Raw genomic sequence first — 24,457 nt, forward strand, 5'->3', positions numbered from 1 at the left:
CATCGATCGGTTAGCTGCTCAGATAGCTGATGTTTAAAGTTAGCAGTGTTGCCAACTCCTCAGTAAGGAAAGTAGCTATTGGCTGTCCTAAAAGACGCTAGAAGTCGCGACATGACGTCATCACCTAATTTGCATAATTGGCCATGATCATGTAATTGTGATGGACGCTGTTGGAGAGAGGAATAACTCCGTGGGAGAGACAAGAAGTGAGTAAAAAACACCCTAAATATGTTTAGAACTACAAATGAACTTCTGTCGATTCTTCTTTTTTTTAATGTCACAATTCCAACCCTCCTCCTTTATCCGGGCTTGGGACCCACAAAAGTGACCCAAAAGAGACACTCTGGCGGAGCAACTTAGTTTTTAATTGTATTTTTAATTGTATTTTTTTGTTTTTCAGTTTAGTTTTCTTAATTTGGTTTGGTTTTTAACCTTATGGTCCACTTAGGAGCCTACAACAAGTCACAGTAAAACATTAACATTTTAACCATAACATTTAAAATAAAATAAAATCTATACAAGTCTACATTAACAATCTAAATGGACCAAAAAGAGACAATAGAAAAAACTTTCAATGGCAATGTGAGAAAATGATGGGAACTAGTCTGGCCCTAATTCAGGTTAATTGTGTTTTTTTTTAAGTAGGCCAGGGCGGGATCAGCCAGCGGCGGCTTCCCACATGCGCGATTGATTTGCAGTCTGGACGCGGAGGGGTGAACATCTCCTGCTCGGGCTGCAGCTGGAAGGGACTGCTGCGCGAGGACTAGGCCTCCTGTTAGTGCTTTGATAAGGCGGAGCTTACCTAGCATATACTTACAGATGACCTGGAGCCAGTGGTTCTGGCGACGAATATGTAGCGAGGGCCAGCCGACTAGAGCATACAGGTCGCAGTGGCCATATCAAGACAATTGTCCCTTTCTTTACACTGTTGTGATGAAAGTACATTTCCATAATATCAGCTATCTACCATAAACGTCGAACAGGGATTGAACCCATGTGCTTCAGTTAACAAAAACAGATGACTTTGCACATCTATTTCATTCTTAGAATGTCAACATTGTGGAAAGTGGGAGTTGTGCAAAAGCTAATTTAACAAGTGAATACTCTCAAAAGACAAGTTGGGGAATACTGTAGGACAGCAAACATGTAAAGTGGCTCTAGAGATACTTCCCCATAATATAATAGTTGTGTTCAAATATTGATACAACATGATTGTTCTACAAAGTCCCCCAATGAATGTAAATTTTAATGGAATTTCAAGTCTTTTCTATAGAGGCACGGATGGGATTTGAACCCATGATCTTCGGTTTACGAGGCCGACGCCGTACCACTTGGCCACCAGGCCATCCTATGCTATATATATATATATATATATCAACATTCTGGAAAGTAGTAGTTGTGCAAATGTGAATTTGGCACACAAACTCAGTGGAGAAAGGACCTCATACATATATAGCATGCACTCCCCCTCTGAGCTTCCATCCCATTTCATTTGCAGATAAAACGCAATATCAATACAATGTACTTTATAAATACACCACTCCATTGAAACTACAATGAAATGATAGCAGCAATTCTTAAAACAGGTACGGACAGGGATCGAAAACATGAACTTCAGTTTTTGAAAATCATGCCATGAAAGTTGGCAACCATGCCACTTCTGTTCTACTAACAGGGATTGAACACATGTTCTTCAGATTACAAGACCAAATGATTTAGCACATCTCTGTTTCCTGCTTAGAATTTCAACATTCTGGAAAGTAGAAGTTGGGTCTTTGCAAAAAAAACATGGAGAAGCTGAGGATTGAACCCAGGACCTCATACATGCAAAGCATGCGCTCTACCACTGAACTACAACTCCTTTCTTAAAAAAAAAATAATTGTTTCTTATTTTTTTAAATTTCTCCTATATTATACCAGGTATGCCAGTTAAGAACACGTTCTCATACACAACTGCAACCTGGCCAAGATAAAGCAAAGCAGTGCAACACAAACAACAACACAGAGTTACACATGGAACAAACAAGCGCACAGTCAATAACAAAATAGAAGGGGAAAAAAATTAAAAAGGCAATAAATAGGCCATAGTAGCGAAGTAATCACAATTTAGCAAATGAACACTGGAGTGATAGATGAGCAGATGATGATGTGCAAGTAGAAATACTGGTGTGCAAAAGTGCAGAAAGTAAATAAAAACAATATGGCGATGAGGTAGGTAGATTGGGTGGGCTATATACAGATGGGCAATGTAAAGCTGCATCGATCGGTTAGCTGCTCAGATAGCTGATGTTTAAAGTTAGCAGTGTTGCCAACTCCTCAGTAAGGAAAGTAGCTATTGGCTGTCCTAAAAGACGCTAGAAGTCGCGACATGACGTCATCACCTAATTTGCATAATTGGCCATGATCATGTAATTGTGATGGACGCTGTTGGAGAGAGGAATAACTCCGTGGGAGAGACAAGAAGTGAGTAAAAAACACCCTAAATATGTTTAGAACTACAAATGAACTTCTGTCGATTCTTCTTTTTTTTAATGTCACAATTCCAACCCTCCTCCTTTATCCGGGCTTGGGACCCACAAAAGTGACCCAAAAGAGACACTCTGGCGGAGCAACTTAGTTTTTAATTGTATTTTTAATTGTATTTTTTTGTTTTTCAGTTTAGTTTTCTTAATTTGGTTTGGTTTTTAACCTTATGGTCCACTTAGGAGCCTACAACAAGTCACAGTAAAACATTAACATTTTAACCATAACATTTAAAATAAAATAAAATCTTACAAGTCTACATTAACAATCTAAATGGACCAAAAAGAGACAATAGAAAAAACTTTCAATGGCAATGTGAGAAAATGATGGGAACTAGTCTGGCCCTAATTCAGGTTAATTGTGTTTTTTTTTAAGTAGGCCAGGGCGGGATCAGCCAGCGGCGGCTTCCCACATGCGCGATTGATTTGCAGTCTGGACGTGGAGGGGTGAACATCTCCTGCTCGGGCTGCAGCTGGAAGGGACTGCTGCGCGAGGACTAGGCCTCCTGTTAGTGCTTTGATAAGGCGGAGCTTACCTAGCATATACTTACAGATGACCTGGAGCCAGTGGTTCTGGCGACGAATATGTAGCGAGGGCCAGCCGACTAGAGCATACAGGTCGCAGTGGCCATATCAAGACAATTGTCCCTTTCTTTACACTGTTGTGATGAAAGTACATTTCCATAATATCAGCTATCTACCATAAACGTCGAACAGGGATTGAACCCATGTGCTTCAGTTAACAAAAACAGATGACTTTGCACATCTATTTCATTCTTAGAATGTCAACATTGTGGAAAGTGGGAGTTGTGCAAAAGCTAATTTAACAAGTGAATACTCTCAAAAGAGAAGTTGGGGAATACTGTAGGACAGCAAACATGTAAAGTGCCTCTATCGTAGAGATACTTCCCCATAATATAATAGTTGTGTTCAAATATTGATACAACATGATTGTTCTACAAAGTCCCCCAATGAATTGTAAATTTTAATGGAATTTGAAGTCTTTCCTATAGAGGCACGGATGGGATTTGAACCCATGATCTTCGGTTTACGAGACCGACGCCTTACCACTTGGCCACCATGCCACTCTATGCTGGCCATATATATATATATATATATATATATATCAACATTCTGGAAAGTAGTAGTTGTGCAAATGTGAATTTGGCACACAAACTCAGTGGAGAAAGGACCTCATACATATATAGCATGCACTCCCCCTCTGAGCTTCCATCCCATTTCATTTGCAGATAAAACGCAATATCAATACAATGTACTTTATATATACACCACTCCATTGAAACTACAATGAAATGATAGCAGCAATTCTTAAAACAGGTACGGACAGGGATCGAAAACATGAACTTCAGTTTTTGAAAATGATGCCATAAAAGTTGGCAACCATTCCACTTCTGTTCTATACATGTACTGACAGGGATTGAACACATGTTCTTCAGATTACTAGACCAAATGATTTAGCACATCTCTGTTTCCTGCTTAGAATTTCAACATTCCGGAAAGTAGAAGTTGGGTCTTTGCAAAAAAATCATGGAGAAGCTGAGCATTGAACCCAGGACCTCATACATGCAAAGCATGCACTCTACCACTGAGCTACAACCCCTTTCTTAGGAAAAAAAAAATTGTTTCTTATTTTTTTAAATTTCTCCTATATTATACCAGGTAAGCCAGTTAAGAACAAGTTCTCATACACAACTGCGACCTGGCCAAGATAAAGCAAAGCAGTGCAACACAAACAACAACACAGAGTTACACATGGAACAAACAAGTGCACAGTCAATAACAAAATAGAAGGGGAAAAAAATTAAAAAGGCAATAAATAGGCCATAGTAGCGAAGTAATCACAATTTAGCAAATGAACACTGGAGTGATAGATGAGCAGATGATGATGTGCAAGTAGAAATACTGGTGTGCAAAAGTGCAGAAAGTAAATAAAAACAATCTGGCGGTGAGGTAGGTAGATTGGATGGGCTATTTACAGATGGGCAATGTACAGCTGCAGCGATCGGTTAGCTGCTCAGATAGCTGATGTTTAAAGTTAGCAGTGTTGCCAACTCCTCAGTAAGGAAAGTAGCTATTGGCTGTCCTAAAAGACGCTAGAAGTCGCTACATGACGTCATCGCCTAATTTGCATAATTAGCCATGATCATGTAATTGTGATAGGATGCTGTAGGAGAGAGGAATAACTCCGTGGGAGAGACAAGAAGTGAGTAAAAAACACCCTAAATATGTTTAGAACTACAAATGAACTTTCTTCTGTCGATTCTTCTTTTTTTTAATGTCACAATTCCAACCCTCCTCCTTTATCCGGGCTTGGGACCAACAAAAGTGACCCAAAAGAGACACTCTGGCGGAGCAACTTAGTTTTTAATTGTATTTTTAATTGTATTTTTTTGTTTTTCAGTTTAGTTTTCTTAATTTGGTTTGGTTTTTAACCTTATGGTCCACTTAGGAGCCTACAACAAGTCACAGTAAAACATTAACATTTTAACCATAACATTTAAAATAAAATAAAATCTATACAAGTCTACATTAACAATCTAAATGGACCAAAAAGAGACAATAGAAAAAACTTTCAATGGCAATGTGAGAAAATGATGGGAACTAGTCTGGCCCTAATTCAGGTTAATTGTGTTTTTTTTTAAGTAGGCCAGGGCGGGATCAGCCAGCGGCGGCTTCCCACATGCGCGATTGATTTGCAGTCTGGACGCGGAGGGGAGGACTAGGCTGCCTGTTAGTGCTTTGATAAGGCGGAGCTTTACCTAGCATATACTTACAGATGACCTGTGGTTCTGGCGCCGAATATGTAGCGAGGGCCAGCCGACTAGAGCATACAGGTCGCAGTGGCCATATCAAGACAATTGTCCCTTTCTTTACACTGTTGTGATGAAAGTACATTTCCATAATATCAGCTATCTACCATAAACGTCGAACAGGGATTGAACCCATGTGCTTCAGTTAACAAAAACAGATGACTTTGCACATCTATTTCATTCTTAGAATGTCAACATTGTGGAAAGTGGGAGTTGTGCAAAAGCTAATTTAACAAGTGAATACTCTCACAAGACAAGTTGGGGAATACTGTAGGACAGCAAACATGTAAAGTGGCTCTATCGTAGAGATACTTCCCCATAATATAATAGTTGTGTTCAAATATTGATATAACATGACTGCTCCACCAAGTCCCCCAAAGAATGTAAATTTTAATGGAATCTGAAGTCTTTCCTATAGAGGGACGGATGGGATTTGAACCCATGATCTTCGGTTTACGAGACCGACGCCTTACCACTTGGCCACCATGCCACCCTATGCTATATATATATATCAACATTCTGGAAAGAAGTAGTTGTGCAAATGTGAATTTGGCACACAAACTCAGTGGAGAAAGGACCTCATACATATATAGCATGCACTCCCCCTCTGAGCTTCCATCCCATTTCATTTGCAGATAAAACGCAATATCAATACAATGTACTTTATAAATACACCACTCCAATGAAACTACAATGATATGATAGCAGCAATTCTTAAAACAGGTACGGACAGGGATCGAAAACATGAACTTCAGTTTTTTAAAATGATGCCATAAAAGTTGGCAACCATGCCACTTCTGTTCTACTAACAGGGATTGAACACATGTTCTTCAGATTACAAGACCAAATGATTTAGCACATCTCTGTTTCCTGCTTAGAATTTCAACATTCTGGAAAGTAGAAGTTGGGTCTTTGCAAAAAAAACATGGAGAAGCTGAGGATTGAACCCAGGACCTCATACATGCAAAGCATGCGCTCTACCACTGAGCTACAACCCCTTTCTTAGGAAAAAAAAATTGTTTCTTATTTTTTTAAATTTCTCCTTTATTATACCAGGAAAGCCAGTTAAGAACAAGTTCTCATACACAACTGCAACCTGGCCAAGATAAAGCAAAGCAGTGCAACACAAACAACAACACAAAATTACACATGGAACAAACAAGCGCACAGTCAATAACAAAATAGAAGGGGAAAAAAATTAAAAAGGCAATAAATAGGCCATAGTAGCGAAGTAATCACAATTTAGCAAATGAACACTGGAGTGATAGATGAGCAGATGATGATGTGCAAGTAGAAATACTGGTGTGCAAAAGTGCAGAAAGTAAATAAAAACAATATGGCGATGAGGTAGGTAGATTGGGTGGGCTATATACAGATGGGCAATGTAAAGCTGCATCGATCGGTTAGCTGCTCAGATAGCTGATGTTTAAAGTTAGCAGTGTTGCCAACTCCTCAGTAAGGAAAGTAGCTATTGGCTGTCCTAAAAGACGCTAGAAGTCGCGACATGACGTCATCACCTAATTTGCATAATTGGCCATGATCATGTAATTGTGATGGACGCTGTTGGAGAGAGGAATAACTCCGTGGGAGAGACAAGAAGTGAGTAAAAAACACCCTAAATATGTTTAGAACTACAAATGAACTTCTGTCGATTCTTCTTTTTTTTAATGTCACAATTCCAACCCTCCTCCTTTATCCGGGCTTGGGACCCACAAAAGTGACCCAAAAGAGACACTCTGGCGGAGCAACTTAGTTTTTAATTGTATTTTTAATTGTATTTTTTTGTTTTTCAGTTTAGTTTTCTTAATTTGGTTTGGTTTTTAACCTTATGGTCCACTTAGGAGCCTACAACAAGTCACAGTAAAACATTAACATTTTAACCATAACATTTAAAATAAAATAAAATCTATACAAGTCTACATTAACAATCTAAATGGACCAAAAAGAGACAATAGAAAAAACTTTCAATGGCAATGTGAGAAAATGATGGGAACTAGTCTGGCCCTAATTCAGGTTAATTGTGTTTTTTTTTAAGTAGGCCAGGGCGGGATCAGCCAGCGGCGGCTTCCCACATGCGCGATTGATTTGCAGTCTGGACGCGGAGGGGTGAACATCTCCTGCTCGGGCTGCAGCTGGAAGGGACTGCTGCGCGAGGACTAGGCCTCCTGTTAGTGCTTTGATAAGGCGGAGCTTACCTAGCATATACTTACAGATGACCTGGAGCCAGTGGTTCTGGCGACGAATATGTAGCGAGGGCCAGCCGACTAGAGCATACAGGTCGCAGTGGCCATATCAAGAAAATTGTCCCTTTCTTTACACTGTTGTGATGAAAGTACATTTCCATAATATCAGCTATCTACCATAAACGTCGAACAGGGATTGAACCCATGTGCTTCAGTTAACAAAAACAGATGACTTTGCACATCTATTTCATTCTTAGAATGTCAACATTGTGGAAAGTGGGAGTTGTGCAAAAGCTAATTTAACAAGTGAATACTCTCAAAAGACAAGTTGGGGAATACTGTAGGACAGCAAACATGTAAAGTGGCTCTAGAGATACTTCCCCATAATATAATAGTTGTGTTCAAATATTGATACAACATGATTGTTCTACAAAGTCCCCCAATGAATGTAAATTTTAATGGAATTTCAAGTCTTTTCTATAGAGGCACGGATGGGATTTGAACCCATGATCTTCGGTTTACGAGGCCGACGCCGTACCACTTGGCCACCAGGCCATCCTATGCTATATATATATATATATATATCAACATTCTGGAAAGTAGTAGTTGTGCAAATGTGAATTTGGCACACAAACTCAGTGGAGAAAGGACCTCATACATATATAGCATGCACTCCCCCTCTGAGCTTCCATCCCATTTCATTTGCAGATAAAACGCAATATCAATACAATGTACTTTATAAATACACCACTCCATTGAAACTACAATGAAATGATAGCAGCAATTCTTAAAACAGGTACGGACAGGGATCGAAAACATGAACTTCAGTTTTTGAAAATCATGCCATGAAAGTTGGCAACCATGCCACTTCTGTTCTACTAACAGGGATTGAACACATGTTCTTCAGATTACAAGACCAAATGATTTAGCACATCTCTGTTTCCTGCTTAGAATTTCAACATTCTGGAAAGTAGAAGTTGGGTCTTTGCAAAAAAAACATGGAGAAGCTGAGGATTGAACCCAGGACCTCATACATGCAAAGCATGCGCTCTACCACTGAACTACAACTCCTTTCTTAGAAAAAAAATAATTGTTTCTTATTTTTTTAAATTTCTCCTATATTATACCAGGTATGCCAGTTAAGAACACGTTCTCATACACAACTGCAACCTGGCCAAGATAAAGCAAAGCAGTGCAACACAAACAACAACACAGAGTTACACATGGAACAAACAAGCGCACAGTCAATAACAAAATAGAAGGGGAAAAAAATTAAAAAGGCAATAAATAGGCCATAGTAGCGAAGTAATCACAATTTAGCAAATGAACACTGGAGTGATAGATGAGCAGATGATGATGTGCAAGTAGAAATACTGGTGTGCAAAAGTGCAGAAAGTAAATAAAAACAATATGGCGATGAGGTAGGTAGATTGGGTGGGCTATATACAGATGGGCAATGTAAAGCTGCATCGATCGGTTAGCTGCTCAGATAGCTGATGTTTAAAGTTAGCAGTGTTGCCAACTCCTCAGTAAGGAAAGTAGCTATTGGCTGTCCTAAAAGACGCTAGAAGTCGCGACATGACGTCATCACCTAATTTGCATAATTGGCCATGATCATGTAATTGTGATGGACGCTGTTGGAGAGAGGAATAACTCCGTGGGAGAGACAAGAAGTGAGTAAAAAACACCCTAAATATGTTTAGAACTACAAATGAACTTCTGTCGATTCTTCTTTTTTTTAATGTCACAATTCCAACCCTCCTCCTTTATCCGGGCTTGGGACCCACAAAAGTGACCCAAAAGAGACACTCTGGCGGAGCAACTTAGTTTTTAATTGTATTTTTAATTGTATTTTTTTGTTTTTCAGTTTAGTTTTCTTAATTTGGTTTGGTTTTTAACCTTATGGTCCACTTAGGAGCCTACAACAAGTCACAGTAAAACATTAACATTTTAACCATAACATTTAAAATAAAATAAAATCTATACAAGTCTACATTAACAATCTAAATGGACCAAAAAGAGACAATAGAAAAAACTTTCAATGGCAATGTGAGAAAATGATGGGAACTAGTCTGGCCCTAATTCAGGTTAATTGTGTTTTTTTTTAAGTAGGCCAGGGCGGGATCAGCCAGCGGCGGCTTCCCACATGCGCGATTGATTTGCAGTCTGGACGCGGAGGGGTGAACATCTCCTGCTCGGGCTGCAGCTGGAAGGGACTGCTGCGCGAGGACTAGGCCTCCTGTTAGTGCTTTGATAAGGCGGAGCTTACCTAGCATATACTTACAGATGACCTGGAGCCAGTGGTTCTGGCGACGAATATGTAGCGAGGGCCAGCCGACTAGAGCATACAGGTCGCAGTGGCCATATCAAGACAATTGTCCCTTTCTTTACACTGTTGTGATGAAAGTACATTTCCATAATATCAGCTATCTACCATAAACGTCGAACAGGGATTGAACCCATGTGCTTCAGTTAACAAAAACAGATGACTTTGCACATCTATTTCATTCTTAGAATGTCAACATTGTGGAAAGTGGGAGTTGTGCAAATGTGAATTTGGCACACAAACTCAGTGGAGAAAGGACCTCATACATATATAGCATGCACTCCCCCTCTGAGCTTCCATCCCATTTCATTTGCAGATAAAACGCAATATCAATACAATGTACTTTATATATACACCACTCCATTGAAACTACAATGAAATGATAGCAGCAATTCTTAAAACAGGTACGGACAGGGATCGAAAACATGAACTTCAGTTTTTGAAAATGATGCCATAAAAGTTGGCAACCATTCCACTTCTGTTCTATACATGTACTGACAGGGATTGAACACATGTTCTTCAGATTACTAGACCAAATGATTTAGCACATCTCTGTTTCCTGCTTAGAATTTCAACATTCCGGAAGTAGAAGTTGGGTCTTTGCAAAAAAATCATGGAGAAGCTGAGCATTGAACCCAGGACCTCATACATGCAAAGCATGCACTCTACCACTGAGCTACAACCCCTTTCTTAGGAAAAAAAAAATTGTTTCTTATTTTTTTAAATTTCTCCTATATTATACCAGGTAAGCCAGTTAAGAACAAGTTCTCATACACAACTGCGACCTGGCCAAGATAAAGCAAAGCAGTGCAACACAAACAACAACACAGAGTTACACATGGAACAAACAAGTGCACAGTCAATAACAAAATAGAAGGGGAAAAAAATTAAAAAGGCAATAAATAGGCCATAGTAGCGAAGTAATCACAATTTAGCAAATGAACACTGGAGTGATAGATGAGCAGATGATGATGTGCAAGTAGAAATACTGGTGTGCAAAAGTGCAGAAAGTAAATAAAAACAATCTGGCGGTGAGGTAGGTAGATTGGATGGGCTATTTACAGATGGGCAATGTACAGCTGCAGCGATCGGTTAGCTGCTCAGATAGCTGATGTTTAAAGTTAGCAGTGTTGCCAACTCCTCAGTAAGGAAAGTAGCTATTGGCTGTCCTAAAAGACGCTAGAAGTCGCTACATGACGTCATCGCCTAATTTGCATAATTAGCCATGATCATGTAATTGTGATAGGATGCTGTAGGAGAGAGGAATAACTCCGTGGGAGAGACAAGAAGTGAGTAAAAAACACCCTAAATATGTTTAGAACTACAAATGAACTTTCTTCTGTCGATTCTTCTTTTTTTTAATGTCACAATTCCAACCCTCCTCCTTTATCCGGGCTTGGGACCAACAAAAGTGACCCAAAAGAGACACTCTGGCGGAGCAACTTAGTTTTTAATTGTATTTTTAATTGTATTTTTTTGTTTTTCAGTTTAGTTTTCTTAATTTGGTTTGGTTTTTAACCTTATGGTCCACTTAGGAGCCTACAACAAGTCACAGTAAAACATTAACATTTTAACCATAACATTTAAAATAAAATAAAATCTATACAAGTCTACATTAACAATCTAAATGGACCAAAAAGAGACAATAGAAAAAACTTTCAATGGCAATGTGAGAAAATGATGGGAACTAGTCTGGCCCTAATTCAGGTTAATTGTGTTTTTTTTTAAGTAGGCCAGGGCGGGATCAGCCAGCGGCGGCTTCCCACATGCGCGATTGATTTGCAGTCTGGACGCGGAGGGGAGGACTAGGCTGCCTGTTAGTGCTTTGATAAGGCGGAGCTTTACCTAGCATATACTTACAGATGACCTGTGGTTCTGGCGCCGAATATGTAGCGAGGGCCAGCCGACTAGAGCATACAGGTCGCAGTGGCCATATCAAGACAATTGTCCCTTTCTTTACACTGTTGTGATGAAAGTACATTTCCATAATATCAGCTATCTACCATAAACGTCGAACAGGGATTGAACCCATGTGCTTCAGTTAACAAAAACAGATGACTTTGCACATCTATTTCATTCTTAGAATGTCAACATTGTGGAAAGTGGGAGTTGTGCAAAAGCTAATTTAACAAGTGAATACTCTCACAAGACAAGTTGGGGAATACTGTAGGACAGCAAACATGTAAAGTGGCTCTATCGTAGAGATACTTCCCCATAATATAATAGTTGTGTTCAAATATTGATATAACATGACTGTTCCACCAAGTCCCCCAATGAATGTAAATTTTAATGGAATCTGAAGTCTTTCCTATAGAGGGACGGATGGGATTTGAACCCATGATCTTCAGTTTACGAGACCGACGCCTTACCACTTGGCCACCATGCCACCCTATGCTATATATATATATCAACATTCTGGAAAGAAGTAGTTGTGCAAATGTGAATTTGGCACACAAACTCAGTGGAGAAAGGACCTCATACATATATAGCATGCACTCCCCCTCTGAGCTTCCATCCCATTTCATTTGCAGATAAAACGCAATATCAATACAATGTACTTTATAAATACACCACTCCATTGAAACTACAATGAAATGATAGCAGCAATTCTTAAAACAGGTACGGACAGGGATCGAAAACATGAACTTCAGTTTTTGAAAATCATGCCATGAAAGTTGGCAACCATGCCACTTCTGTTCTACTAACAGGGATTGAACACATGTTCTTCAGATTACAAGACCAAATGATTTAGCACATCTCTGTTTCCTGCTTAGAATTTCAACATTCTGGAAAGTAGAAGTTGGGTCTTTGCAAAAAAAACATGGAGAAGCTGAGGATTGAACCCAGGACCTCATACATGCAAAGCATGCGCTCTACCACTGAACTACAACTCCTTTCTTAGAAAAAAAATAATTGTTTCTTATTTTTTTAAATTTCTCCTATATTATACCAGGTATGCCAGTTAAGAACACGTTCTCATACACAACTGCAACCTGGCCAAGATAAAGCAAAGCAGTGCAACACAAACAACAACACAGAGTTACACATGGAACAAACAAGCGCACAGTCAATAACAAAATAGAAGGGGAAAAAAATTAAAAAGGCAATAAATAGGCCATAGTAGCGAAGTAATCACAATTTAGCAAATGAACACTGGAGTGATAGATGAGCAGATGATGATGTGCAAGTAGAAATACTGGTGTGCAAAAGTGCAGAAAGTAAATAAAAACAATATGGCGATGAGGTAGGTAGATTGGGTGGGCTATATACAGATGGGCAATGTAAAGCTGCATCGATCGGTTAGCTGCTCAGATAGCTGATGTTTAAAGTTAGCAGTGTTGCCAACTCCTCAGTAAGGAAAGTAGCTATTGGCTGTCCTAAAAGACGCTAGAAGTCGCTACATGACGTCATCGCCTAATTTGCATAATTAGCCATGATCATGTAATTGTGATAGGATGCTGTAGGAGAGAGGAATAACTCCGTGGGAGAGACAAGAAGTGAGTAAAAAACACCCTAAATATGTTTAGAACTACAAATGAACTTTCTTCTGTCGATTCTTCTTTTTTTTAATGTCACAATTCCAACCCTCCTCCTTTATCCGGGCTTGGGACCAACAAAAGTGACCCAAAAGAGACACTCTGGCGGAGCAACTTAGTTTTTAATTGTATTTTTAATTGTATTTTTTTGTTTTTCAGTTTAGTTTTCTTAATTTGGTTTGGTTTTTAACCTTATGGTCCACTTAGGAGCCTACAACAAGTCACAGTAAAACATTAACATTTTAACCATAACATTTAAAATAAAATAAAATCTATACAAGTCTACATTAACAATCTAAATGGACCAAAAAGAGACAATAGAAAAAACTTTCAATGGCAATGTGAGAAAATGATGGGAACTAGTCTGGCCCTAATTCAGGTTAATTGTGTTTTTTTTTAAGTAGGCCAGGGCGGGATCAGCCAGCGGCGGCTTCCCACATGCGCGATTGATTTGCAGTCTGGACGCGGAGGGGAGGACTAGGCTGCCTGTTAGTGCTTTGATAAGGCGGAGCTTTACCTAGCATATACTTACAGATGACCTGTGGTTCTGGCGCCGAATATGTAGCGAGGGCCAGCCGACTAGAGCATACAGGTCGCAGTGGCCATATCAAGACAATTGTCCCTTTCTTTACACTGTTGTGATGAAAGTACATTTCCATAATATCAGCTATCTACCATAAACGTCGAACAGGGATTGAACCCATGTGCTTCAGTTAACAAAAACAGATGACTTTGCACATCTATTTCATTCTTAGAATGTCAACATTGTGGAAAGTGGGAGTTGTGCAAAAGCTAATTTAACAAGTGAATACTCTCACAAGACAAGTTGGGGAATACTGTAGGACAGCAAACATGTAAAGTGGCTCTATCGTAGAGATACTTCCCCATAATATAATAGTTGTGTTCAAATATTGATATAACATGACTGTTCCACCAAGTCCCCCAATGAATGTAAATTTTAATGGAATCTGAAGTCTTTCCTATAGAGGGACGGATGGGATTTGAACCCATGATCTTCAGTTTACGAGACCGACGCCTTACCACTTGGCCACCATGCCACCCTATGCTATATATATATATCAACATTCTGGAAAGAAGTAGTTGTGCAAATGTGAATTTGGCACACAAACTCAGTGGAGAAAGGACCTCATACATATATAGCATGCACTCCCCCTCTGAGCTTCCATCCCATTTCATTTGCAGATAAAACGCAATATCAATACAATGTACTTTATAAATACACCACTCCATTGAAACTACAATGAAATGATAGCAGCAATTCTTAAAACAGGTACGGACAGGGATCGAAAACATGAACTTCAGTTTTTGAAAATCATGCCATGAAAGTTGGCAACCATGCCACTTCTGTTCTACTAACAGGGATTGAACACATGTTCTTCAGATTACAAGACCAAATGATTTAGCACATCTCTGTTTCCTGCTTAGAATTTCAACATTCTGGAAAGTAGAAGTTGGGTCTTTGCAAAAAAAACATGGAGAAGCTGAGGATTGAACCCAGGACCTCATACATGCAAAGCATGCGCTCTACCACTGAACTACAACTCCTTTCTTAGAAAAAAAATAATTGTTTCTTATTTTTTTAAATTTCTCCTATATTATACCAGGTATGCCAGTTAAGAACACGTTCTCATACACAACTGCAACCTGGCCAAGATAAAGCAAAGCAGTGCAACACAAACAACAACACAGAGTTACACATGGAACAAACAAGCGCACAGTCAATAACAAAATAGAAGGGGAAAAAAATTAAAAAGGCAATAAATAGGCCATAGTAGCGAAGTAATCACAATTTAGCAAATGAACACTGGAGTGATAGATGAGCAGATGATGATGTGCAAGTAGAAATACTGGTGTGCAAAAGTGCAGAAAGTAAATAAAAACAATATGGCGATGAGGTAGGTAGATTGGGTGGGCTATATACAGATGGGCAATGTAAAGCTGCATCGATCGGTTAGCTGCTCAGATAGCTGATGTTTAAAGTTAGCAGTGTTGCCAACTCCTCAGTAAGGAAAGTAGCTATTGGCTGTCCTAAAAGACGCTAGAAGTCGCGACATGACGTCATCACCTAATTTGCATAATTGGCCATGATCATGTATTTGTGATGGACGCTGTTGGAGAGAGGAATAACTCCGTGGGAGAGACAAGAAGTGAGTAAAAAACACCCTAAATATGTTTAGAACTACAAATGAACTTCTGTCGATTCTTCTTTTTTTTAATGTCACAATTCCAACCCTCCTCCTTTATCCGGGCTTGGGACCCACAAAAGTGACCCAAAAGAGACACTCTGGCGGAGCAACTTAGTTTTTAATTGTATTTTTAATTGTATTTTTTTGTTTTTCAGTTTAGTTTTCTTAATTTGGTTTGGTTTTTAACCTTATGGTCCACTTAGGAGCCTACAACAAGTCACAGTAAAACATTAACATTTTAACCATAACATTTAAAATAAAATAAAATCTATACAAGTCTACATTAACAATCTAAATGGACCAAAAAGAGACAATAGAAAAAACTTTCAATGGCAATGTGAGAAAATGATGGGAACTAGTCTGGCCCTAATTCAGGTTAATTGTGTTTTTTTTTAAGTAGGCCAGGGCGGGATCAGCCAGCGGCGGCTTCCCACATGCGCGATTGATTTGCAGTCTGGACGCGGAGGGGTGAACATCTCCTGCTCGGGCTGCAGCTGGAAGGGACTGCTGCGCGAGGACTAGGCCTCCTGTTAGTGCTTTGATAAGGCGGAGCTTACCTAGCATATACTTACAGATGACCTGGAGCCAGTGGTTCTGGCGACGAATATGTAGCGAGGGCCAGCCGACTAGAGCATACAGGTCGCAGTGGCCATATCAAGACAATTGTCCCTTTCTTTACACTGTTGTGATGAAAGTACATTTCCATAATATCAGCTATCTACCATAAACGTCGAACAGGGATTGAACCCATGTGCTTCAGTTAACAAAAACAGATGACTTTGCACATCTATTTCATTCTTAGAATGTCAACATTGTGGAAAGTGGGAGTTGTGCAAAAGCTAATTTAACAAGTGAATACTCTCAAAAGACAAGTTGGGGAATACTGTAGGACAGCAAACATGTAAAGTGGCTCTATCGTAGAGATACTTCCCCATAATATAATAGTTGTGTTCAAATATTGATACAACATGATTGTTCTACAAAGTCCCCCAATGAATGTAAATTTTAATGGAATTTCAAGTCTTTTCTATAGAGGCACGGATGGGATTTGAACCCATGATCTTCGGTTTACGAGGCCGACGCCGTACCACTTGGCCACCAGGCCATCCTATGCTATATATATATATATATATCAACATTCTGGAAAGTAGTAGTTGTGCAAATGTGAATTTGGCACACAAACTCAGTGGAGAAAGGACCTCATACATATATAGCATGCACTCCCCCTCTGAGCTTCCATCCCATTTCATTTGCAGATAAAACACAATATCAATACAATGTACTTTATAAATACACCACTCCATTGAAACTACAATGAAATGATAGCAGCAATTCTTAAAACAGGTACGGACAGGGATCGAAAACATGAACTTCAGTTTTTGAAAATCATGCCATGAAAGTTGGCAACCATGCCACTTCTGTTCTACTAACAGGGATTGAACACATGTTCTTCAGATTACAAGACCAAATGATTTAGCACATCTCTGTTTCCTGCTTAGAATTTCAACATTCTGGAAAGTAGAAGTTGGGTCTTTGCAAAAAAAACATGGAGAAGCTGAGGATTGAACCCAGGACCTCATACATGCAAAGCATGCGCTCTACCACTGAACTACAACTCCTTTCTTAGAAAAAAAATAATTGTTTCTTATTTTTTTAAATTTCTCCTATATTATACCAGGTATGCCAGTTAAGAACACGTTCTCATACACAACTGCAACCTGGCCAAGATAAAGCAAAGCAGTGCAACACAAACAACAACACAGAGTTACACATGGAACAAACAAGCGCACAGTCAATAACAAAATAGAAGGGGAAAAAAATTAAAAAGGCAATAAATAGGCCATAGTAGCGAAGTAATCACAATTTAGCAAATGAACACTGGAGTGATAGATGAGCAGATGATGATGTGCAAGTAGAAATACTGGTGTGCAAAAGTGCAGAAAGTAAATAAAAACAATATGGCGATGAGGTAGGTAGATTGGGTGGGCTATTTACAGATGGGCAATGTACAGCTGCAGCAATCGGTTAGCTGCTCAGATAGCTGATGTTTAAAGTTAGCAGTGTTGCCAACTCCTCAGTAAGGAAAGTAGCTATTGGCTGTCCTAAAAGACGCTAGAAGTTGCTACATGACGTCATCACCTAATTTGCATAATTGGCCATGATCATGTAATTGTGATAGGACGCTGTTGGAGAGAGGAACAACTCCGTGGGAGAGACAAGAAGTGAGTAAAAAACACCCTAAATATGTTTAGAACTACAAATGAACTTTCTTCTGTCGATTCTTCTTTTTTTTAATGTCACAATTCCAACCCTCCTCCTTTATCCGGGCTTGGGACCAACAAAAGTGACCCAAAAGAGACACTCTGGCGGAGCAACTTAGTTTTTAATTGTATTTTTAATTGTATTTTTTTGTTTTTCAGTTTAGTTTTCTTAATTTGGTTTGGTTTTTAACCTTATGGTCCACTTAGGAGCCTACAACAAGTCACAGTAAAACATTAACATTTTAACCATAACATTTTAAATTTAAAAAAATCTATACAAGTCTACATTAACATACCTTAAGGGAACATTTTGACATTTCGTGTATGGTTAGTGAGAAAGTCCATATTGGAAATGTACGGTCCCTTACTAGACGTCCAAAAACTTTTGTAAATTTCGTGGTCGGCGTCGGGCCGGACCTACCTGGAAGTCATCAAATGAACTTTGTCGGACATTCGGTTTCCGTTTTATAAAATAAACACATTTTGGTCCAAAAATATTTCGAAGCCGAAACTTGTTGAGCGTAGGTTTGGCATAATGGGCAGTTGGCCCCGAACAAGATGGCGTCTAGGCCTCAACGGTTTTTGAGTTATGGCCATTTTTCTGGGATTAAAGGTCCAAAATGGAAATAGAGAAATTATTTTTCCACTTCACGTCAAAGTCAAGGAGCCTCCGGTGTCAATAAAATAAGAACCAGCCATTTATCTATCGTCATTTAAGAGAAACGGAACAATGACAACTTGGTGATGTTCACAAATAGGCGTTTTTTTTTCAACGGTTACAGATCCAGTTGCAGGGTGCTCATACGAATCTTTATAAAGTGTGCTGCGGAGCTCTGCGAGATTTCTGTGATTTTCTATGATTTTCTGAAATAACACACACATACTAAACCCTCCGTAAATAACTCAGTTCTTAACGTAAAGACTTAAAACTCAGGATTATGTAAAGGCATACCCCAATCAGGATATGAGTTTATTTATAGCTTCCTGTGCCAACCGGAAGCGCCTTAAATGGTGTCTCAGGGGCTGTTTCGAAGGGTTAAAAAAGTCAGATCTGTCCAAAACTTCATATATGTGATTAGGCAACCCCCATGAACTGTAAACCAGTCATTTTTCCCCAAATAATTCAAAGGGAAAAAAATCACACTAAAACACAACTTGGAAGGAGGGACGTATTGGGGTGCGTAGAGACAGACAGTGGCTGCAATAGTTAGCTTTGTTCGAGCTAAAAAAGAACCGTCAGACCTAGAGTTCCGAAACTTTAGAAACCTGTTCTAGACCTCCGGTCGATGGTGCGTGGTGAGTTACGTGGCTCTAGAAGGTTCCCGGACCGAGAAACAGCCTCGCACATTTGCAATACTTTCAATTCATTTTTGCATCACGAAAATGACGACGTTTAGAAAAGTCTCAGAGACGCAAGGCTAGGTGCATTGAAACCGGCTCGGCCCATAGAGACGGACCCCAACGTTTCTGTCTGATAGCTCGTTCAAGGACCCCGTAGCAAGGCATGGAAATAAGTGGATTTTCAGCACCAATTAGGGTTTTTCTCGGACACCAAATGACCTATCGAGCCGAAACTCGGGATTCGGGGTCGCCTCACATAGGCCTTCACATAATGTCCGAACTGGACCCGCAGCTAGAACGTAACTATGTGTTTTACCTTTTTATTATGTTTTCAACTGAAGGCGCTGTGAATTATGGGCCTGCTCTGACATATGTGATAGTTGGCTACTAAATGAGTAGGAAAAAGTGGGTTTGGTGTCAATTGATATCCGTTTGGTGTCATAATGACATCTAATTGACTGATGGACACTGACTTGCTAGTTGACTTTTGTGCATTTGCAATATGTTTAAACGGAGAGGGACCATCACCAAAATGGCATTCTGAAATCAACAAAAAAAATGACATCACCATAGTCTCCAGACTGTGCCGAGTTCAACGAGACGCCCCGCTTGACCGTAGCTCGTTCTGAGTGCAGCGAACTTGAAAAAAAGAAGGCCCAAAATGAAGCCTGCTCCACAATGTCATTTGATTTTGGGTGGCAGTGAGAGAACCGTTAGGGTGAGAAGCACAATTCGACCTCAGGTACGTTCCTGAGGTCCTCCCGATCCGTGCAAGCCTAACCTTGACCGTGTGGCATTAACCCTTCACAGTAAAAAGAAGGTGTTTACTTGAAACAGCTTGCTTTGACTTCTCTCCCCATAGGAATTCATTGCCTGCACCTCTAAATTCAACCTGAAGCCTATGTGGGTTATGAATGCCTTATGAACCTGTCTTCTATGACAGTCCATCAGGCCACTATGAGGTCTACCTGTGTCGAATCTAAGCTTCCTGGAGCAACCGGAAGTGGTTAAAATCACCCTAAAAGTGTATACCCATACACTGCATGCAGTTTGATAGACATAGTGCATTCAACCCTGTGTAGATCAGTCAATTCTTAACGTAAAGACTTAAAACTCAGGATTCTGTAAGTGGCTATGTCAATCAAGACATGTGTTTACTTATAGCTTCCTGTGCCAAACGGAAGTGCCTTTAATTGGGTCACACTCTCTGTTTCGAAGGGTTAAAAAAGTCACATCTCTCCAAAACTTCATATGTGTGACTAGGTAACCCTTCTGAACTGTAAATCAGTCATTAATCCCAACAGATGTCAAAGAAAAGCTCCCTCACACACACACAGGAAGGATGGAGTGATAAAGTGCGGTGCTTAAAGACACAGAGAGCAGGAAATGGCATTACCATAATCCCTAGGCTGTACCGAGTTCAACGAGATATCCCGCTTGACCGTAGCTCGCTCGGTCTAGGCGCAGCGACCATTAGAATAGTAGGCCCAAAATGAAGCCTGCCCCACAATGTCATTTGATTTTGGGTGAGAGTGAGAGAACCGTTAGAGTGAGAAGAAAAATTCCACCACAGGAATGTTCCTAAGGTCCAGTCAATTTCACATTCCTGCAGGATTTTTATAGCATGACAAATTCGTGATGGTACCTGCCCATTGAAACATATTGCAAATTCACAGTGACTTTGAAAAAGTAAGGAAAAATAAACAAATGGACATAATGAAATCAACATTTTTTTTATTTTTGGGTGACCAGTTGCATGTGCATTTGCAATATGATTCTATAGTGAAAAAACATCACCAAAGTCACATTCTGAAATCAACCCTAACGAACGATTGAGATGAACCAGAATCACTGCAAAGCCATCCCGAGTTCATCGGGCCAGTCAATTTCACATTCCTGCAGGATTTTTATAGCATGACAAATTCGTGATGGTAAGTAAGGAAGTAAGGAAGTAAGGAAACATAAACAAAAAAAATCCCCAAAATTTTTTTGGGGTTACCAGTTGCACATTTTAGATCACCAGTTGCACATTTCAGATCACCAGTTGCACATTTCAGATCACCAGTTGCACGGAGGAAAATCGTTACTTTTGACTTTGACTTTTGACTTCCTATGACATCATATTGCAAATGGAGAAAACATATGCCTTATGCACAAGTAAAACAAAAAAAAATATGATAATACAAGTTGACAAAGGTATAGTTTGAGCAAAGTAAAGTTTGAATTTTGAGCATGACAATTTCGTGATGGTACCTGCCCATTAAAACAAATTGCAAATGCACAGTGACTTTGAAAAAGTAAGGAAACATAAACAAAAAAAATCCAAAACATTTTTTTTGGGGTTACCAGTTGCACATTTTAGATCACCAGTTGCACATTTCAGATCACCAGTTGCACATTTCAGATCACCAGTTGCACGGAGGAAAATCGTTACTTTTGACTTTGACTTTTGACTTCCTATGACATCATATTGCAAATGGAGAAAACATATGCCTTATTCACAAGTAAAACAAAAAAAAAATATGATAATACAAGTTGACAAAGGTATAGTTTGAGCAAAGTAAAGTTTGAATTTTGAGCATGACAAATTCGTGATGGTACCTGCCCATTAAAACATATTGCAAATGCACAGTGACTTTGAAAAAGTAAGGAAACATAAACAAACAAACAAACTTTTTTTTTTTTGGGTTACCAGTTGCACATTTCAGATCACCAGTTGCACATTTTAGATCACCAGTTGCACATTTCAGATCACCAGTTGCACGGAGGAAAATCATAACTTTTGACTTTGACTTTTGACTTCCTATGACATCATATTGCAAATGGAGAAAACATATGCCTTATGCACAAGTAAAAAAAAAAAAAATATGATAATAAAGTATGACTAAAGTATGTTGATAAAGTTCTTATACATGTGTTATTGACACAAAAATCGAAAGAATTTTGAAAAACGGTCCAGAAAGCACTTTTTTAAGGATGTGTGAAGTTTTTTACCAAATTTTGACATTTTTGACTTTTGACTTTTGACTTCCTATGAAATCATATTGCAAATGGACAAAACATATGCCATATGGCATTTGCAATATACTTTGAATGAATCAACGCCAAATTGGGTGGTATTGGACATCGTGTATATGGTTTGTCCAAAAATGCCAATATTTTGCCATTAATTTTTGTCCAAATCAGGGGGGTATTCCCTTAAAGGAGTTCTAGTCCTCGCGCAGAAGTCCCTTCCAGCAGAAGTCAGAGCAGGAGATGTTACTGAGGAGTTGGCAACACTGCTAACTTTAAACATCAGCTATCTGAGCAGCTAACCGATCGCTGCAGCTGTACATTGCCCATCTGTAAATAGCCCACCCAATCTACCTACCTCATCGCCATATTGTTTTTATTTACTTTCTGCACTTTTGCACACCAGTATTTCTACTTGCACATCATCATCTGCTCATCTATCACTCCAGTGTTCATTTGCTAAATTGTGATTACTTTGCTACTATGGCCTATTTATTGCCTTTTTAAATTTTTTCCCCTTCTATTTTGTTATTGACTGTGCGCTTGTTTGTTCCATGTGTAACTCTGTGTTGTTGTTTGTGTTGCACTGCTTTGCTTTATCTTGGCCAGGTCGCAGTTGTGTATGATAACTTGTTCTTAACTGGCATACCTGGTATAATAAAGGAGAAATTTAAAAAAATAAGAAACAATTTTTTTTTTTTCTAATAAAGCTCAGTGGTAGAGCGCATGCTTTGCATGTATGAGGTCCTGGGTTCAATCCTCAGCTTCTCCATGTTTTTTTTGCAAACACCCAACTTCTACTTTCCAGAATGTTGAAATTCTAAGCAGGAAACAGAGATGTGCTAAATCATTTGGTCTTGTAATCTGAAGAACATGTTTTCAATCCCTGTTAGTACATTTATAGAACAGAAGTGGCATGGTTGCCAACTTTTATGGCATCATTTTCAAAAACTGAAGTTCATGTTTTCGATCCCTGTCCGTACCTTTTTAAGAATTGCTGCTATCATTTCATTGTAGTTTCAATGGAGTGGTGTATATATAAAGTACATTGTATTGATATTGCGTTTTATCTGCAAATGAAATGGGATGGAAGCTCAGAGGGGGAGTGCATGCTATATATGTATGAGGTCCTTTCTCCACTGAGTTTGTGTGCCAAATTCACATTTGCACAACTACTACTTTCCAGAATGTTGATATATATATATATATATATATGGCCAGCATAGAGTGGCATGGTGGCCAAGTGGTAAGGCGTCGGTCTCGTAAACCGAAGATCATGGGTTCAAATCCCATCCGTGCCTCTATAGGAAAGACTTCAAATTCCATGGAAGTTTTCATTCTTTGGGGGACTTTGTAGAAAAGTCATGTTGTATCAATATTTGAACACCACTATTATATTAAGGGGAAGTATCTCTACGATAGAGGCACTTTACATGTTTGCTGTCCTACAGTATTCCCCAACTTGTCTTGTGAGAGTATTCACTTGTTAAATTAGCTTTTGCACAACTCCCACTTTCCACAATGTTGACATTCTAAGAATGAAATAGATGTGCAAAGTCATCTGTTTTTGTTAACTGAAGCACATGGGTTCAATCCCTGTTCGACGTTTATGGTAGATAGCTGATATTATGGAAATTTACTTTAATCACAACAGTGTAAAGAAAAGGTCAATTTTCTTGATATGGCCACTGCGACCTGTATGCTCTAGTCGGCTGGCCCTCGCTACATATTCGTCGCCAGAACCACAGGTCATCTGTAAGTATATGCTAGGTAAAGCTCCGCCTTATCAAAGCACTAACAGGCAGCCTAGTCCTCCCCTCCGCGTCCAGACTGCAAATCAATCCCGCATGTGGGAAGCCGCCGCTGGCTGATCCCTCCCTGGCCTACTTAAAAAAAAAACACAATTAATCTGAATTAGGGCCAGACTAGTTCCCATCATTTTCTCACATTGCCATTGGAAGTTTGGAAGGAGGAGGGTTGGAATTGTGACATTAAAAAAAAGAAGAATCGACAGAAGAAAGTTCATTTGTAGTTCTAAACATATTTAGGGTGTTTTTTACTCACTTCTTGTCTCTCCCACGGAGTTATTCCTCTCTCCTACAGCATCCTATCACAATTACATGATCATGGCTAATTATGCAAATTAGGCGATGACGTCATGTAGCGACTTCTAGCGTCTTTTAGGACAGCCAATAGCTACTTTCCTTACTGAGGAGTTGGCAACACTGCTAACTTTAA

The 24,457-nt window shown here is 39.3% G+C and overlaps 16 non-coding genes across 16 annotated transcripts; 1 reads left to right on the forward strand and 15 right to left on the reverse strand.

Annotated features, from left to right (window-relative positions):
- Window positions 1-1,273: 1,273 nt before the first annotated feature.
- On the reverse strand, window positions 1,274-1,345 carry trnat-cgu. Its single transcript has one exon. It is a non-coding gene; the product is annotated as a tRNA-Thr (tRNA).
- A 444-nt stretch (window positions 1,346-1,789) lies between these two features.
- Window positions 1,790-1,861, reverse strand: trnaa-ugc. The gene has a single exon. It is a non-coding gene; the product is annotated as a tRNA-Ala (tRNA).
- Window positions 1,862-3,535: 1,674 nt separating this feature from the next.
- On the reverse strand, window positions 3,536-3,607 carry trnat-cgu. Its single transcript has one exon. It is a non-coding gene; the product is annotated as a tRNA-Thr (tRNA).
- Window positions 3,608-4,071: 464 nt separating this feature from the next.
- trnaa-ugc lies at window positions 4,072-4,143 on the reverse strand. Its single transcript has one exon. It is a non-coding gene; the product is annotated as a tRNA-Ala (tRNA).
- Window positions 4,144-5,771: 1,628 nt separating this feature from the next.
- Window positions 5,772-5,843, reverse strand: trnat-cgu. The gene has a single exon. It is a non-coding gene; the product is annotated as a tRNA-Thr (tRNA).
- A 436-nt stretch (window positions 5,844-6,279) lies between these two features.
- Window positions 6,280-6,351, reverse strand: trnaa-ugc. The gene has a single exon. It is a non-coding gene; the product is annotated as a tRNA-Ala (tRNA).
- Window positions 6,352-8,019: 1,668 nt separating this feature from the next.
- On the reverse strand, window positions 8,020-8,091 carry trnat-cgu. The gene has a single exon. It is a non-coding gene; the product is annotated as a tRNA-Thr (tRNA).
- A 444-nt stretch (window positions 8,092-8,535) lies between these two features.
- On the reverse strand, window positions 8,536-8,607 carry trnaa-ugc. The gene has a single exon. It is a non-coding gene; the product is annotated as a tRNA-Ala (tRNA).
- A 1,869-nt stretch (window positions 8,608-10,476) lies between these two features.
- trnaa-ugc lies at window positions 10,477-10,548 on the reverse strand. Its single transcript has one exon. It is a non-coding gene; the product is annotated as a tRNA-Ala (tRNA).
- A 1,628-nt stretch (window positions 10,549-12,176) lies between these two features.
- On the reverse strand, window positions 12,177-12,248 carry trnat-cgu. The gene has a single exon. It is a non-coding gene; the product is annotated as a tRNA-Thr (tRNA).
- Window positions 12,249-12,684: 436 nt separating this feature from the next.
- trnaa-ugc lies at window positions 12,685-12,756 on the reverse strand. The gene has a single exon. It is a non-coding gene; the product is annotated as a tRNA-Ala (tRNA).
- Window positions 12,757-14,384: 1,628 nt separating this feature from the next.
- trnat-cgu lies at window positions 14,385-14,456 on the reverse strand. The gene has a single exon. It is a non-coding gene; the product is annotated as a tRNA-Thr (tRNA).
- Window positions 14,457-14,892: 436 nt separating this feature from the next.
- On the reverse strand, window positions 14,893-14,964 carry trnaa-ugc. Its single transcript has one exon. It is a non-coding gene; the product is annotated as a tRNA-Ala (tRNA).
- Window positions 14,965-16,638: 1,674 nt separating this feature from the next.
- Window positions 16,639-16,710, reverse strand: trnat-cgu. Its single transcript has one exon. It is a non-coding gene; the product is annotated as a tRNA-Thr (tRNA).
- A 442-nt stretch (window positions 16,711-17,152) lies between these two features.
- trnaa-ugc lies at window positions 17,153-17,224 on the reverse strand. Its single transcript has one exon. It is a non-coding gene; the product is annotated as a tRNA-Ala (tRNA).
- Window positions 17,225-23,448: 6,224 nt separating this feature from the next.
- trnat-cgu lies at window positions 23,449-23,520 on the forward strand. The gene has a single exon. It is a non-coding gene; the product is annotated as a tRNA-Thr (tRNA).
- The last annotated feature ends 937 nt before the right edge of the window (window positions 23,521-24,457 follow it).

Source organism: Oncorhynchus mykiss, chromosome 22 (assembly GCF_013265735.2).
Source record: "Oncorhynchus mykiss isolate Arlee chromosome 22, USDA_OmykA_1.1, whole genome shotgun sequence".
NCBI classification, from domain to species: Eukaryota; Metazoa; Chordata; class Actinopteri; order Salmoniformes; family Salmonidae; genus Oncorhynchus; species Oncorhynchus mykiss.